The sequence below is a fragment of the Podarcis raffonei genome, chromosome 15, assembly GCF_027172205.1.
Source record: "Podarcis raffonei isolate rPodRaf1 chromosome 15, rPodRaf1.pri, whole genome shotgun sequence".
NCBI lineage: Eukaryota > Metazoa > Chordata > Lepidosauria > Squamata > Lacertidae > Podarcis > Podarcis raffonei.
The window spans coordinates 43,182,766-43,198,155 of NC_070616.1; the positions used below are offsets into that span (position 1 = coordinate 43,182,766).

The window sequence follows — 15,390 nt, forward strand, 5'->3', positions numbered from 1 at the left end:
GATTTATACGCGGAGGGAGGGCGCCGTGACGCCGCCCGGACCTCCCCGGGGCAGCCAGGGACCCCCCTCCCGAGCCCGGGGAGGCAGCCTCTCTTCTTACGACGAAAGCCTTCGTGGACCTGAAGATGAAGTGAACGGGAGTCCCCCAAAGCCTCTAACCCTCTCCCCAAAAGTGTGGGCCTTCGTTTTATTTTAAAAGTATTCATTTCTTTATTTGCAGAATACCGTAAATATATATACAGTACTGCCAACGTTCAGAAGAAAACAATGGACACCGAAAAAAACAGCAATAAAATAATTATTACTGCATTTGTTAGTCACTTTAAGCGTCAAGGTAAAATGCAAAGAAGCAAAACCAAGTAAAAGCTGATTTAAAAACAAAATGTTCCTAAAACGTTCCACCCTTGTTAAAAGATGAGGACAGCCTTTGCTTTGCTAGCCTTGAACTTTTCCTGGAAATGCCGTATTTATTATTCCCACATCCCCGTTCCCAGGATGGTGAAGTATAAGATACAGTGAGCAACCACAGACATGCCCATTTTACTCGTGCAACGAAATCAGCTTTCTTGTTTTTGTTTGCTCTAAAAATGCGCCCGGAGCAGTCTTTGCCAAGCTGTTTTAGCGGCAACTCCTGTCGCCTCCCGCCAGCACATCCCCTTGACTTCGGTGTGACATGCTCACAGGTGTGGGAGATTGTGGTTTTACAGTGCAATCCGATACATGTCTACACACAAGTAAGCCCCCTTGGGTGCCATGGAATTTACTCCCAAGCAAGTGCAGCACTTCAACTGTATAGAGTAAGTTCCTCTGAACTGAATAGGACTTTTCTGAGTATAGCCCTGTGAAGGCATACCCTGTGAACAACACATCGCGTATTTTGACATACCTCCATTCTTCCTGGAAGTGACAAGGATGCTCTCAGGCCAGTGGCCCATCTAGTCCAACGTTCTGTTCAACCAGGCACTGCTTCTGTTCTCTGTCTTGAAGCTTCAGCATTCAGCTTAACCACATACCCGCAAGTTTATGAGAGAGGGAGAAAACTTCTCTATCCAGTTTCTACATAGGGTTTTGCAGAGTTTTATTGTGTCATCATCTTACTCGCCTTTTCTCTAAGAGTCCCCAGATGCTGTAAGCTTTCCTTACTTCCACCCTTTGATAATTTTCATAGCCCTTTTCTGAACGTTTTCCGACACTACGATACCATTTTTGAAGTGAGGTAACCAGAATGGGACACAGTCCTCCAAATGTGGTTGCACCATATGATGACATTATGATAACGGAATATTTATTTTCAGTTCCTTTCCTAATGATCCCTAGTGCCTTTCACAGCGGCTGCACAGCATCTTCACCAAGCTCTCCACTAGGACCCCAAGATCACATTCCTAGCCAGCCACCTCCAGTTCAGACTCTATGAATGTCTATGTGAAATTTTAAAAAATTGCCCTGATAAGCAGCATTTGACACTTGTTTACATTGAATTGCATTTGCTATTTTACTACCCATTCACTCTGTTTGGAGAAGTTCATCATTGTGAATGGTTCCTATTTCCATAACAAAGCATGCATAATGTCTGCCTCAAGCAAACCATTTTGCTGATACCAGTCACTGGGCTTGACTGCATACAGCATCTTTCCTTCTACTCCTCACCCCACCCAGGGTGCTGGGAACTGTAGTTCTGATAGATGTAAACAACACTTACCAGGATTCTATAGGGCAGGAATGTCCAAAGGCCATTTTGGGGGCCTAATCTGGCCCACTGGTCGGTTTAATCTGGCCCCCACAGGCAGTTCCTTCCTGTGGTTCAACAATTCTGGGGTAAAATCCTAAAAAAGGGGGGGGAATCAACTTTGGGGTAAAATCCTTAAAAAAAGGTGAACAACTTCAACCCTAAAAAAAGGTGAACAACTGGGGGGGGGGATGCCTTCATGCATGTTCACTTCTTCAAATCTGGCCCTCTGAAAAAAGTCTGGACACCCCTGTTAGGGGATGCCCATGCTTTCAACATATGGTGTGGATCTTACCTTAACAGGGCTGCCCTCCTGGAAACATTCGCCTGGTGCCTCTGCAACCTTGCAAAGGGTTCTAAGGAGCACCTTTTAGACTGCAAGCTGCTTCCTTGTAGGGTAGCTAGAACATGACCAGCCTCCTGCATTTGAGCTGCAGCAATCATGGTTAACTGTGTGCCATTAAACAGTTTCACCTGCTGATTTTTCCACAGCAACTATCCTGTTAAACCTAGACCAGGGAGGTGTTTTTCTGGCCAGCTAGCAACAGGACTCCTGTCCGATGGACTACATGGAACTGGCTGAGATGACTGGCAGAATCCGAGACCAAGGAGAAGAGTCGGTGGAAGAAGAGTGGAAGAAATTTAAAGTCTATCTACAGAAATATTGTAAGATTAAGGAATGTTAGAAAGATGTTGGAATTGAGCTATGTGGTTTTAGCAGAAAAGATATAAAGGATTAAGTAAAGAGGAATTGATAACAGGTGAAAATGTAAAGTTACAATATATTAAGATAAAATTTTAAGATAAAAGCAGAAAGGGTAAGGATTTGCTGAAACAACTACTGAACTAGAATACAAAAAAGGGAGGTGAGAGGAGGTCAGGGAAATAAGTAAATGAAAGATAAGTGATGGAAAGACTGATTTGTTTTTAACTGTTTTTATTTTTTTGTATTTTGTATTTTTTGTTCTTTTTCTTATTTTTTCTTTTCTTTTTTTTTACTTTTGTAATTTCTTTGAAACTTTAATAAATACTATACAATTCAGCAACAGGACTCCTGTCTGTCGCTAAAACTACCACCCCTTGAAATTACTGCATGGGTTGCTTGTGCAGGATGGCAGTTGTTGCTTCTGAAGCCTACTCTGTGTAATCCCCTTGATCCTGCTCAGTCTTGGGGCAAGTAGTTATGAGTGTTGGACAAAGAGCAGCAGGAACTGGGTTCAAATCCACACTAGGCATTGAACCTCTCATGTTATCTGATCAACCCAGCCTACCTCACAGGATGTTGAAAGAATAAAGCAGTGGGATTGTGGGAGGGTTGCAGCCCACCCCATAAATCTCTCTAGAGGTTATATATGCGCAAACAAATTTATTTGGAAGCAAAATGCCAATGTGCTGCTACCCTCCCCCCCCCCCCGTTCCTCCTTCACAACCTGCCTGTTGCTGAATAAATATGAGCTGCCTTTTATGGTGGAGAAGTAGAGAGAGAAATAAATACACCAGCACAAAATTGCTAGCAGGATCCTGCTCTCCCTTTCCTTTATTCAGACCATGGCTGATGCTACCAAAAATACTAAGTTGTAGCCCATGCTGGTTCTACTCAAAATATACCCAGTGGAATAATTTGGTTTTATTCATTTCAATGGATCTAATCTTAGCAGAACCTGTTGCTTTATGGGAAATCAAAGGATCCTCAAAAGGCTTGGTGAAGGCCGAGCCACAGCTGGGGGTTGGGGGGTTGGGGTATGTGTACACAAATGCAGATGGGGGGGTGCCAAACTGGGTCTCTGACCCAGGTGAAATAAAGCCTAGTTTCACTAGGATCAAAGCAACAAAGCCATTTTTGCTAGCGGGGTTAGCCAGCAGACAGAAGGAGGATGTAGCTGGAGGTGCCTCTCTTCCTCCCTCAGCTTTGATTGCTTTTTAACCAGCAAGCTGAATTGAGGCAAATGCCATTAACCATTTAATTGCTCACAATTTCACTGCAGAGAGAGGACCCATTTAAGCACACTATAATTTGACTAAGAGTAAGTACAGCCTTTGAGCCAATGTAGGGCTTGCCTTTCATTGGGGATCCCTCCATGCCACTATTCCATTTAGGCTGCTGTTTTCCTAAGCTCAGCAAGAGAAATCACAAAAATGAGTGAAATGCAGATCTGTGTAGTGGTGCCAGCAGCACCCCCAGACACTGTCAGAAGTAATTTCAGCAATAATGGAACTTTGCAGTGGGGCATTTTGGAAGGCGTGGAGCTCCACAGCAGTCCTGTGTTAGTTTCATCCTGTCCAATATTCTCAGATACCTTCAGGACTTACTGTAGATGTTGACTTGGCTTTTGAACTGGCAGGGGGCCCATGACCCCAGTGACACCACCATTTGACACGGCATCTTCCAAGCTAGGGAGGTCCAAAGCTGCTAAAGACTCCAAAAAACCCCGGAGCCAGCACTGTGGCATGCTCAGGACGAAAGGGAGAAACAAGCTAAGAGGAAGGCACATTTGGCAAAGAGGAAGGCTTTGGTAAATTTTCACTGTGATCAACTCCTGCCCGGAAACCTATGTCCCCCCGCCCCCGCAGAAGGACATGTGGATCCAGAATTGGCCTCCACAGTGGCTACAAGTGATCGCCAGTGAAAGAAGAAAGAAGGCTCTCTATGGACTCAGAGGTCTTTCCTAGATAAAAGGACCAAAGGCATGTCTAGTTCAGCAGCCTGTTCATAGTGGCAGCCAGATGCCCACTGAAAGCCTGCAAGAGCACTCTGTGACTATTTCCCCTCCTTAACTGATATCCAGAGAAGTATCCTCCTTCCAATCTGGAGACAGCCACATCGTAACTCATCGCCCTGCAAGTAGCCTTATGGTTTTGTCTCTTTCCCTGTTAAATCCATCCAGGCTGGTGAACTTCACTGCCTCTTGTGGGAGCTGTTTCCATAATGGAATAATGTGCTGTGTGGAGGAGGACTTTCTTTTGTCTGCCCTGAATCTCCCAACATTCAGCTTCATTGGAGGACCCAAGTTCCAGTATTATGAAAGCAGGGGGGGAATTACCTATTCCCTTTCTCCACACCATACAGAATTGTATACACCTCTGTCATGGGGCTCTCTCTCAGCTCGAGAGTAGACAAGTGACTTGACAACAGCAAACACCAACATGGGCAGCAAGCAAGTGAGCATCCAAGGCCAGCCTTGCAAGAGGAGGCTTCAAGGAGAGGCCCCAAGGAAGGGTCAGGCAAGAGGCAAAGCAGGGCCAGCCCAATACCCGTTGGCACCTGAGGTGGACCCCACATGGCGCCTCCTTGCCAGGGATGAAGGGGTGAGGGAAGATCTACATTTGGAAGAAGCGGGGGAACATTTACATTGGGATCTGCTGCGCTTGTAGATTCTGCCACCTGAGATGGTTGCCTCACCTTGCCAGATGCGTGGGCCAGTCCTGAGGCAAAGTCAGGCCAAGCTGAGGCCTAGACAGCCTGTCTACAGAGGCATTTTTCTAGCAGCTCTTCCAATGCAGCTGGAGCTGCTGGAGCCACTCCCCAACCTCAGCTGAGGCCCTTAATGCAGAGGTCTCCTTGAGAGGAGGGTCTTACTCCCAGGGAGTCCTTGCCTGTGGCTGGGCACTTATCTGGATGGGCTGGCTTTCCACCTGGCCTTTGAGGCACCACTTCTCCCTTGCACTGGGACCTGTTCAGCCTTGAGTTCAGGGGCCAAACTCACCCTGGGTGTGGACAGCCTCTTCTTGGGTTCCTTGCAGGATCCTGGCTCCCCGCCCCGAGGCGGAGCCTGACCCAGGGCTTGGAGGACGGCCGAGGGCTCCCCCAGCTGAGGCACCCCCCTTATAACAAGTCAGTCCCTTATCCATCCAGTTCAGTACTGCCCACAGTGACTGGCAGCAGTTCTCTGGTGACAAAGAGCAGCCTTTCCCACCCCTTCCTGGAGAGGCCAGCGATTGAACATGTGGCCTTCTGCACCCAAGGCATGCAGCGGCGTAGCTAGCCGCTCAGGTGCCCAATGTCGCGCACGCATCCTGCAGCAGGGGTGCATGGGGGTGGGGCAAGCTGCCCATGGGGGGGGGGCCGCTGCGTGGAGCCTCTCCACTGCCTCCCCTCAGCTATAGGGCAGCTGAGGGAGAGGCGGGGGGGCAGACGCAAGCCCCACATGGCCGTTTCAGGTAGCACGGAGCCTGCAGGCACCCAAGCCACCATGTCACTCCCAGGACATGGCACGCTGCAGGCCCCGCGGTTAAGTGCCAGCCCCTGCGGTGTGGCGCCCAGTGCCAGGCGCGCTTCTTTACAGTTATTGACTGAACTAAAAAGTTTTGTGAGCGCACTTTTTAAAAAAAAAACCTCACATTTTTGTCATTTTGTCAAACGCACCCCCCCCCCCAGTGATGACACCCGGGGCAGCCCACACACCCCTTCCTCTGCCACTGAAGGCATGTGCTCCACCACACAGCTATGGGTCTTTTCTACTTGAGTTCAAGTCTTGGCTAAATGCACTTAATGGCCAGTCTGTCTACACCACCGTGCCCTCCTTCTCCTTAGGGAATAATAACATGTAGCATTTATGCAGCAATTTAAACATGTTAACTTGTTGCAATCCCACCTGGTGCCCTCCAGATGTTGCAGGAGGACCACACCTCCGATCACTGTGGACCACTAGCCACATAGACTTGAGTTGTGGAGGCCACCACAGTGGGTATCTCTGCCTTACAACAACCCTGTAAGGTAGGACAGGTCTCCCCATCTCCATATTGCAGACAGGGAAGAGACTGAGTGAGAATTTCTTGCCTGGAGATATAGCCAAGCTGAGGTTGAAACCAAGGAGCACCCCAAAGAGCTCATTCTCTTCACTATGGCTAGAACTACTCTGCAATCTTTTCCACTATCTGTAACAGCCTGACTCTGAATTGGTGGTGTTGTCTGGCAGAGGCCAGCCCAAGTTTCAGGAAACCCCCAGGCCATGGACCAACCTGGGCCCACCAGGGGGTCCAGTTTGGCTTGCCAGACCCTTCCTTCCCCAAACCATGCCACCTGTAAATCAGCTGAGGTGGTGGAGTTCAATCCTTCACCAGTACATTTCCTGCAAAGAATCTTGGTGGGGCAGACCCAGGACCTGTCCACATATTAACGCCAGGTGAGGTGACTCCCTCAGGCGCAGGATCACAGGGGCAGCAGAATTGGATGTAGTTATTTCTCCCTTCCCCCTTTGTTCCAGATGTTGATCTCCACTCACTCCTTCCCTGGAGTGGAGGGGGCACCATTTTGTGGTTTGCCTCAGGTGCCAAAATGTTTTGGGCCAGCCCTGGGCAGACCCAACCCAACTTTGACAGGTGAATGGGGCAGCCCACTTATCAGTCACTTGATAATAAATGTCATGGGGGATAAAGGTCTGGCCCACTAGGCCAGAAAAGGTTCTCCACCCCTATTTTAGCTAGAAAGAGTTTGTTTGTTATTTTTAAACCAGGCTCTTGAATTGGATCCTAAACTACTTAGAAACGTTAGTAGCCCAAAAGAGGGAGGAGAGGGACCCCCCCAGATGCAATAAAGAGAGCTCTTGCAGATGGAAAGGAGGAGCATTTTGGGGAGAGCAAGGAGAGGCAGAGAGACAAATGTTTCATCCCCATAGTGATTGTTTCCTGAAAACTTTTTGGGCCAGTGTCTCCAATGACAGGTTTAACCCCATCCTGACTAGGTCACACCTCCCTCTTGTCCCCTTGGTTTGGCAACACCAGCATAACTTGTCCTGGAGGGACAGAGCCAGAGGAAGGCAGGGCAGATTTCCATTTCAATGCAGCCAGTGCAAGTTCTTTGCTCAAGGGGGGGGGGGAGTTTCAAAGTCAACTCCTGGGGCTGATAGGAGCTGAGGTCCAAAATACCTGGAGGGCGCTAGATTGGCCAAAGCCATCTTGTAAAGGAACCTCTGGAAGAACCTAAGGATGTCCTAACAATAGGAGCAAAAGCTTGGGAATAATTTTTGCACAGTTGCAGTAATAAACAATATGTCCAAGGTATCCTGAAAAGAAACTTGAGTTACATAGTCTCTAAGCCAGACATTAATTTCTCACAAATGGGGATCAGTCCGTGCATTTTTCTTCTGAAATTGTAGGTGTGGAACCTGATACCTGTAACTCCCAGGACGGGCTTATTCAGCCTACAATCTCCTCCGGTTGTCACCCTGCAATTAGCATTTAGTAGTGTACTGGGACTCAGGTGGCGCTGTGGTCTAAACCACTGAGCCTCTTGGGCTTGCTGATCCGAAGGTCGACGGTTCGAATCCCCAAGACGGGGTGAGCGCCCGTTGCTCAGTCCCAGCTCTTGCCAACCTAGCAGTTTGAAAGCACGCCAGCGCAGGTAGATAAATAGGTACTGCTCCGGTGGGAAGGTAAACAGTGTTTACATGCACTCTGGCACTCATCATGGTCCTCCATACACCAGAAGTGGTTTAGTCATGCTGGCCACATGACCCGGAAAACTGTCTGTGGACAAACACCGGCTTCCTCAGCCTGAAAGCGAGATGAGCGCCGCAACCCCATAGTGCCTTTGACTGGACTTAACTGTCCAGGGGTCCTTTACCTTTACCTTTATTTTTAGTAGTGTACTGCCATTAAGTGTGACATTTCCATATGGCTGTCATGATTACTAGCCACCAATTGACTTTTCCTTCTCTGTTAATGGTCTAATCCCTTTTTAAAGCTACCTAAGTTCATTGCCACCACAGCTTCTTGTGGCAGTGAGTTCCACAAACAAATTAAGTGATAGTGTTGAAACTGGGCTTTGATCAATATTTCAAATTCTTGTCTCACTTCCCATCTTTCTTCTTCTTCTTCCTTTCCTGCTGCATCCATGTACGTGCTTTGTTTTTTATTGTCAGCCCTTTAAGGAAAGAAAGAGAGGGAGGGAGGGATGACAGACTGCTGATGGTTGGCTTGAGCCTGTGGGACAAGGCAGGGTATATATCTACTCTAGGGGTCAGCAACCTTTTTCAGCCTCAGATCTTGGGGGGTGCAGACTATTTTTTTGGGGGGGAGGAAGAATTCCTATGCCCCACAAATAACCCAGAGATGCATTTTAAATAAAAGGACACATTCTACTCATGTAATAACATGCTGATTCCTGTGGGCCGGACTGAGAAGGCAATTGGGCCACATCCGGCCCCCGGGCCTTAGGTTGCCTACCCCTGAGCTATTCTAATCAGTGCATTTTTAAAAACTTTTCCATCTGCCACAGATTCATTATGAAACTTTATAACAAGACACTCACTATGCCTTAACACCAGTACTTCATCCGTAAAATGAAATATTAATGACCAACAACACAGCAAATTAATTCTCAAGGAAAAGTTATTTTGAAAATGAAAATTAGCACTTTGTAGCCTTTTTGGCATCTACTGAAGACTTTCCTTTTTCAACAAGCCTTTTAAGTGGAGATCTTTATACCAACCTACATCTGTACAGTGGTACCTCGGGTTAAGTACTTAATTCGTTCCGGAGGCCTGTACTTAACCTGAAACTGTTCTTAACCTGAAGCACTTTAGCTAATGGGGCCTCCTGCTGCTGCGCCGGAGCACAATTTCTGTTCTCACCCTGAAGCAAAGTTCTTAACCCGAGGTACTATTTCTGGGTTAGCAGAGTCTGTAACCTGAAGCGTATGTAACCCCAGGTACCACTGTTTACACATGACAGTGTGTTTATAATTGCTTTTATATATGGAATTATTATTCATTATTTCTATTAAAGTTTTTAATTATGAAATCGCTTTGAGATTTGTATGGAAGTGACTCACAAGGTGCCTTTGACACAGACAGAAAAGTGCAGCCATGAAGCAAAAACAAAGGAACAAGCAAAACTAGCCACAGTTAAAAGCAAAGAAGCAACAGTTTTAAAAGTAGAGATTGGGAGCCCCCTCCCACCTCTGGCTCCAGTTTCTCCTGCCAGTCTCGACCAAGATTTGAAACCAGGGTCTGAGGCTGCTTCATCAGCAGTGCCAACTTGGCCCCATGACCGAAATTACTGGGTGCCCGGCCCCTTCGTGGGGAATTTTGTGGATGCTTGGGCCCCCCGGGCCCCAGGGAGTTGGCACCTATGGCCTCCGTAAGAAGGAACCTGATTAGCTGTAGCACAAAAGTAGAAGTGAAGGCAAGCGAAGGGGATGAGCAGGCAGCTGTTTCATGGAGCCAGACTCCTGGAGAATAACAGGCATCAGCCTGATAACAACACCCAAACCCCTCTCCTTTCAGCAAGAGAAGTTTAAAGGGAGAAGGGAGGCAGGCAGACTGATAAGGAAGATAAAGAGCGCACACACTCCTTCAAAGACGTGCTGGAATTCACTTACGTACTTGCCTTTGCTTGCTAATACAGACAAACAGGATTCAGCCCTGGGCAGAAGAAGACGCAGGGCAGCGCTTTAGCAAAGGTGGGAAGGGAGCACTGGAGTCAAAACAAGGAGGTCTCATGCTCAGGTGTTCGGCACAACAAACCTCTGGCTTCAGAGCCCAGAGCCCATCTGAAGCATGGGGTAGTTTTTGTTTCTTTATCCATCATTTCCTGCTGTTGGAAATGGCTGCTGGTGCTCAGATGTCACAATAAACAGTGACTTATCTTCCAGATGGAGGGGGTCCATGCCTTCCCCTGTTGTGGTGGCCTCCTTACCAATCTGCTTTTGGAAGTGGAGTTGTTCAACAAGTTCACATTAAAGTTATTTATTTACCTTGAAAGGCTCCGGCCTGGTGGAACGCTCTGCCTCGTGAGACCAGGGCCCTGCAGGATCTGATTTCTTTCCGCAGGGCCTGTAAGACAGAGTTGTTCCGCCTGGCCTTTGGCTTGGAGCCAATTTGATTCCCTCCCTCCCTCCCTCTCTTTCTTTTTTCTTTTCTTTTCTCCTGCGATGAGGCTACATTTTAATATTTTAATGTTTCAATATTTTAATGTTGTATTTTAATTTTGTTTTTAAGTTGTAATCATTCAACTTGTTTTTATTATTGCTTGTAAGCCGCTCTGAGCCCGGCCTTGGCTGGGGAGGGCGGGGTATAAATAAATATTGTTGTTGTTATTATTATTATTATTATTATTATTATTATTATTATTATTAACTTACTGGAACTCTTTGTAGTTGAAGTCTTAGCAATCTAGAGAGGGAGGGTTATTGCTTGGTTTGGCTTTTTTGTTCTTGTTTTTATCATTTATTTTTTGCTTTTATGCTACAGTTTTATGCTGTGAACCACCCTGAGTTCTGTGGGTGAAGGGCAGTATACAAATTTAATAAATAATAATAATTTGCACCAATTTCTGAAGGCCTGCCACTGTGTTCTTGGGTCTGTCTCATTGCCATTACACTTTTGGTTAGAAACCCCTCTCCCCTTGTGTCACATACTGGAATTCGGGAGGCCAGGCGATGATTAAGAAGAGCACATGTAGAAAACCCAGGAGCAAGAATATATCTTTTAGTTTGCAGGGCAAATATCTATATGCTGCAGTGTTGTGTGCTTGCAGTATCACACTAGGATGGGGAAAACCCAGGTTCAAATCCCCACTCATGGTGCTCACTGAGTGAGCTCGGGTCAGTTGCTCTCTCTCAGCCTAACCTAAACTGCCTCCTAGGGTTGATGTAGAATAGGGAAGGGCAAGAGATACTTGGACGCGGGTGGCGCTGTGGTCTAAACCACAGAGCCTAGGACTTGCCGATCAGAAGGTCAGCGGTTTGAATCCCTACAACAGGGTGAGCTCCCGTTGCTCGGTCCCTGCTTCTGCCAACCTAGCATTTTGAAAGCACATCAAAGTGCAAGTAGACAAATAGGTACCGCTCTGGCAAGAAGGTAAATGGCATTTCCATTCGCTGCTCTGGTTCTCCAGAAGCAGCTTAGTCATGCTGGCCACATGACCCGGAAGCTGTACGCCGGCTCCCTCGGCCAATAAAGCGAGATGAGCACCACAACCCCAGAGTTGTCCCTGACTGGACCTAACGGTCAGGGGTCCCTTTACCTTTACCTTTAAGAGATACTTATATGATGCACTGAGTTCCTTAAAGCGCGGGGGGGACATAAATGAAGAGGCACTGGTGGCAAAGCCACTTCCGGCCTGCCCAGGAGGTGGGGTTGCGGGCTTCACGCCCACCCCATGTGAGCGGGGGCTGGTCCAGCCCCCGCGAGAGCAGGGGAATCCCGGCCGGGTCTGTCCCCCCCAGCCAGCCAAACAGCTGGCTGGAGGGCGTGGCCTGCCCTATTTAGGGCCGGCGCGGAGGGGACTCGCCCTATTTTCGCCGGCTCGCCCTCATGTTTTTGTTTGTATTCTGGTAAGTTAGTTCCTGGTTTCTCCTGCTTACCTCCTTCTCTTAGGTTATTTTTGCAGGCTTGCTTTGCAGCGTCGACAGCCTCTTCCGCGGTGCCTTCCACGGGCTTGCTACATTGTGTTCGAGCGCCCGCATCATTGTTACTCGTTTGCCCGACACATCGCTACATTGTGCAGTGAGTTGTTGCTACCGAGGGAATCGTTTCATCTCCTTGATTTGCTTCGCTTGGATTTATACCCCCCGCTCCGAACAGCCTTTGCTCCCCGCCGCAGACCACCCTCACGGCAGCGGGGCCGCGGCAGACGCCGCCCAGCTGGTTTCTCCCTGGGTCACGTTGCGGCTAAGAAGCTTTTCCCGGACGACCATTGCAGTGCGTTTCTGGCAGCGCGGCTCCACTTTATCTTCCGTGAGAGGAGGCTTCACTCGTCAATTCAGGTCGTATGTGGTTTGATTTTAAGCGCAGTTGCAGCATTGGGGTGTTTTTGGCGGGTTTTGTGACTGTATTTTAGGAGCGGAGTCCTTTACATCTGACTGCGTACGTATTTTCAAGAGGCTTTACTCACCGCGGAAGTTTGGGCGTTTGGGGGATTGTTTGTGCTAGCGGCTCCGCCTGTGGGGGTGTTCTCCAGTTGGAAGCGGATAGCCGGCGTGGATAATTTCTTTGCCTCCACGCTGTGGGATCGCTAGGCGAAAGGCTGTGCGGTTGCCGGGCGACGAGCCGCCACAGCCGGCATTGGTATCGCCCACGTGGCCTCCGGGGCGGCCGCTAACTGGCTAACGCTTGCATTTGTGGCTTTATCCCTGGACAGGAAGTTAGATGATAAATAGAAGCGCGGTTGCTAGGCGACCAGCAGGTCCGGTCGCCATTTTAAAAATGACCACGTGGCCGGGGAACAGCCGCCATCTTGCTAGAGGCACCCCCCCGTGGGAAAAGGTTCTTTTTCGACTGCTGAACGCATAGAGGCATAATCGGTGGAGGCTAGGAGCGGATCCCTCTAGGTGCAAGTCTCAAGGGGAGGGGTTCCCTTGCTGGGAAAGTTAAGCAAGTCATTTGCGGTTTGCCTTTCCTATCTTGGCTTTGCAGGGTTTTTCTTTGAGGCTGTCTCTTTTAAGGCTAAATATTATCTAGCAGGACAAGTCAATTGCCTAATTCATTTAAGTGCTCTGGGGGTCTCCAGGTTGCTTGCCTTGGGAATCATTTGCTGAAGCATAAATTAAAGTTGACAGGGGTTCAAGGGGGGCTTATCATTTCGTTTTAATAATTTTATTAGGAGATTATTTTCGTTTTAATAATTCTATTAGGGGATTTATTATAGAAAAATCGTGATTGAGGTACACAGGATATAATTAATTAGGCAATTCAAGCCATTTGATTAAGTTTACTAACAGTGCTTGAGGGCTCCTGGGAGCCTTGCCTTGATATATTGGTGTGCTGCATAAGTCATTTCATCCTTCTCTGCTGTATTGCTGGGTTACAATTTATAGTTCTATTAGGGGAGCATAGTTTGGTTAACGTTGGGTAGAGGTTGCAAGTCCTCTTGGGATAGCGCACGTCTCTCTCCATGTTCTTCTCCTTCTGGTTCCAATTACAGTTAAAATTAAAATCTAGTAAGTTCTAATTGATGTTGAGTGAGTGATTAATATAAACAACCAAATAAATAATTTACTAAATAAATTAAATAAATAGATAATTAGTAAGTCATATTGTTTTCCTTTTCTGCTATTGATTGGTATTTTGCTGCATCGATTTTATTAAATCTAAAACCAGCTAGAGTTCATTCCGGTGCAGACAATACTGAACTACGGTCACATTGCTCGTAGCTATACACAGCTGGCGGGGTTGACAATCTTGGTTTGCATTAAAACTTACCAGTGCAGACAGTACTGAACTACGGTACTGTTGCCTGCCGCTCACGCATATAAACCAGGCTACTTGCCACTGATTAGGTTAATCAAGAGTCTTGATCGCAATTATGTCGGCTCAAGGTAACCAGGAAAATGCCGCTGTATCTGGGGGGGCCCAAGGGAATCAGGAGGAGTCGCAGCCATTTATAATACCAAGTAACCCACAGGCTTTGGCACAGTTTTTCATGGCTTTTCAGGAATTTTATAAACAAAGCAGGTCTGCAGGCCAAGTGACACCCGCACCAGGGGCAGCAGCGCCAATGACAGTCGCAACAGTGACAGCAGCACCAACGGCAGTTGTACCGGTGATAGCGGCGCCGGTGACAACCGCACCAATGGCGTTCACCCAGGATTTCTTTTTTTATATATATAAAATATTTATTAAAGTTTTAAACACACACATAGGATTACACAATAAGGTTTACAAAAATAATAAGTTTACAAAATAGAAAGGTTAACAAACTAGAAAAAAGAGAAAAGGAGAAAAGAAAAGAAAAAACACACATCCCAGACACTCAACCTAATGAGGTAGTACTTCCCGGTACCTCCGCGTCCACTGTGGCAGTGCTGACTGCAGCCAAAGAGGCAGCAGCCCGGCAAAAGAAAAACACCCGCACTCAGTCGGCGTCCTCAGGCAAGTCAAAAGGGGGCCAGAGGGGTGGCAGGAAGGGCAAGGCTAGTACTCTGGGTTCCAAGGCCGCTAACCCACAAAAGGACCCAGGTGTCCCTAGTCTCTTTCAGATCCCGCCTCTGCAGGTGGCACCAGCCGAGGGCACATCGGAATCCACTTCGGACGAGGACGCGCAGGGCCTGCAGGTGGTACAGGCGAACAGCGTGCCAGAACAAGCCACCCCAGAGGTCCCTTCCGGGAAGAGGAAGGAAAAAAGGAAACACACATCGAAGAAGAGTAAGAAGAGTAGGCAGTCAGAATCCGAGGATGATTCAGGTACTTCTTCCTCATCCGACTCTGATAGCGTGCTCCTAGGGAGGAGTATTGGGGCCATGGGGAGGACTGCGTGGGTCTTCCTTCATGGGCGCACGAAAGGAGGGCCAATTCCTACCGTAAGACCTTCAATGGGACCCTTGAATGGAAGGATGGCGCGCTAGTGCCTGATGTTAAAACCTCCACTCACCTGTCTACAGATTTCATTGTAGGTAACCATCTGTCTCAAAGAAAGAGGGACAAGATCCTCAATGGGGACTTTATTGACATATTCAGATTGTTGCCCCCGGCAAAACTGACAGGTAAAGGAGAAAAGAGGCGCAGTTACGGAAAGCGCAGGTACAGAACACCCAGAGCTGAGCGTACCTTCGACAATTGTCTTGATGGGTTCCAGGTGTTCATGGGTGTGGTCAGTGCCGCTTACCCGAAACGGGCGATGCATTTAATTGCATACTTGGCCCATGTCAGGAGGGCACGGGAACTGGCTGGGGATACTGCTGCTTTAAATTATGATGAGGATTTTCGTAGAAATACTTCATTGTT

General features: G+C 47.8%; 1 long non-coding RNA gene across 1 annotated transcript; it reads right to left on the reverse strand.

The window, feature by feature from the left end:
- Nucleotides 1-8,476: 8,476 nt before the first annotated feature.
- LOC128402713 (uncharacterized) lies at nucleotides 8,477-10,548 on the reverse strand. Its single transcript, XR_008327762.1, has 2 exons — nucleotides 10,051-10,548; nucleotides 8,477-8,588 (listed from the first exon to the last, which is right to left on the reverse strand). It is a non-coding gene; the product is annotated as an uncharacterized LOC128402713 (long non-coding RNA).
- Between the last annotated feature and the right edge of the window lie 4,842 nt (nucleotides 10,549-15,390).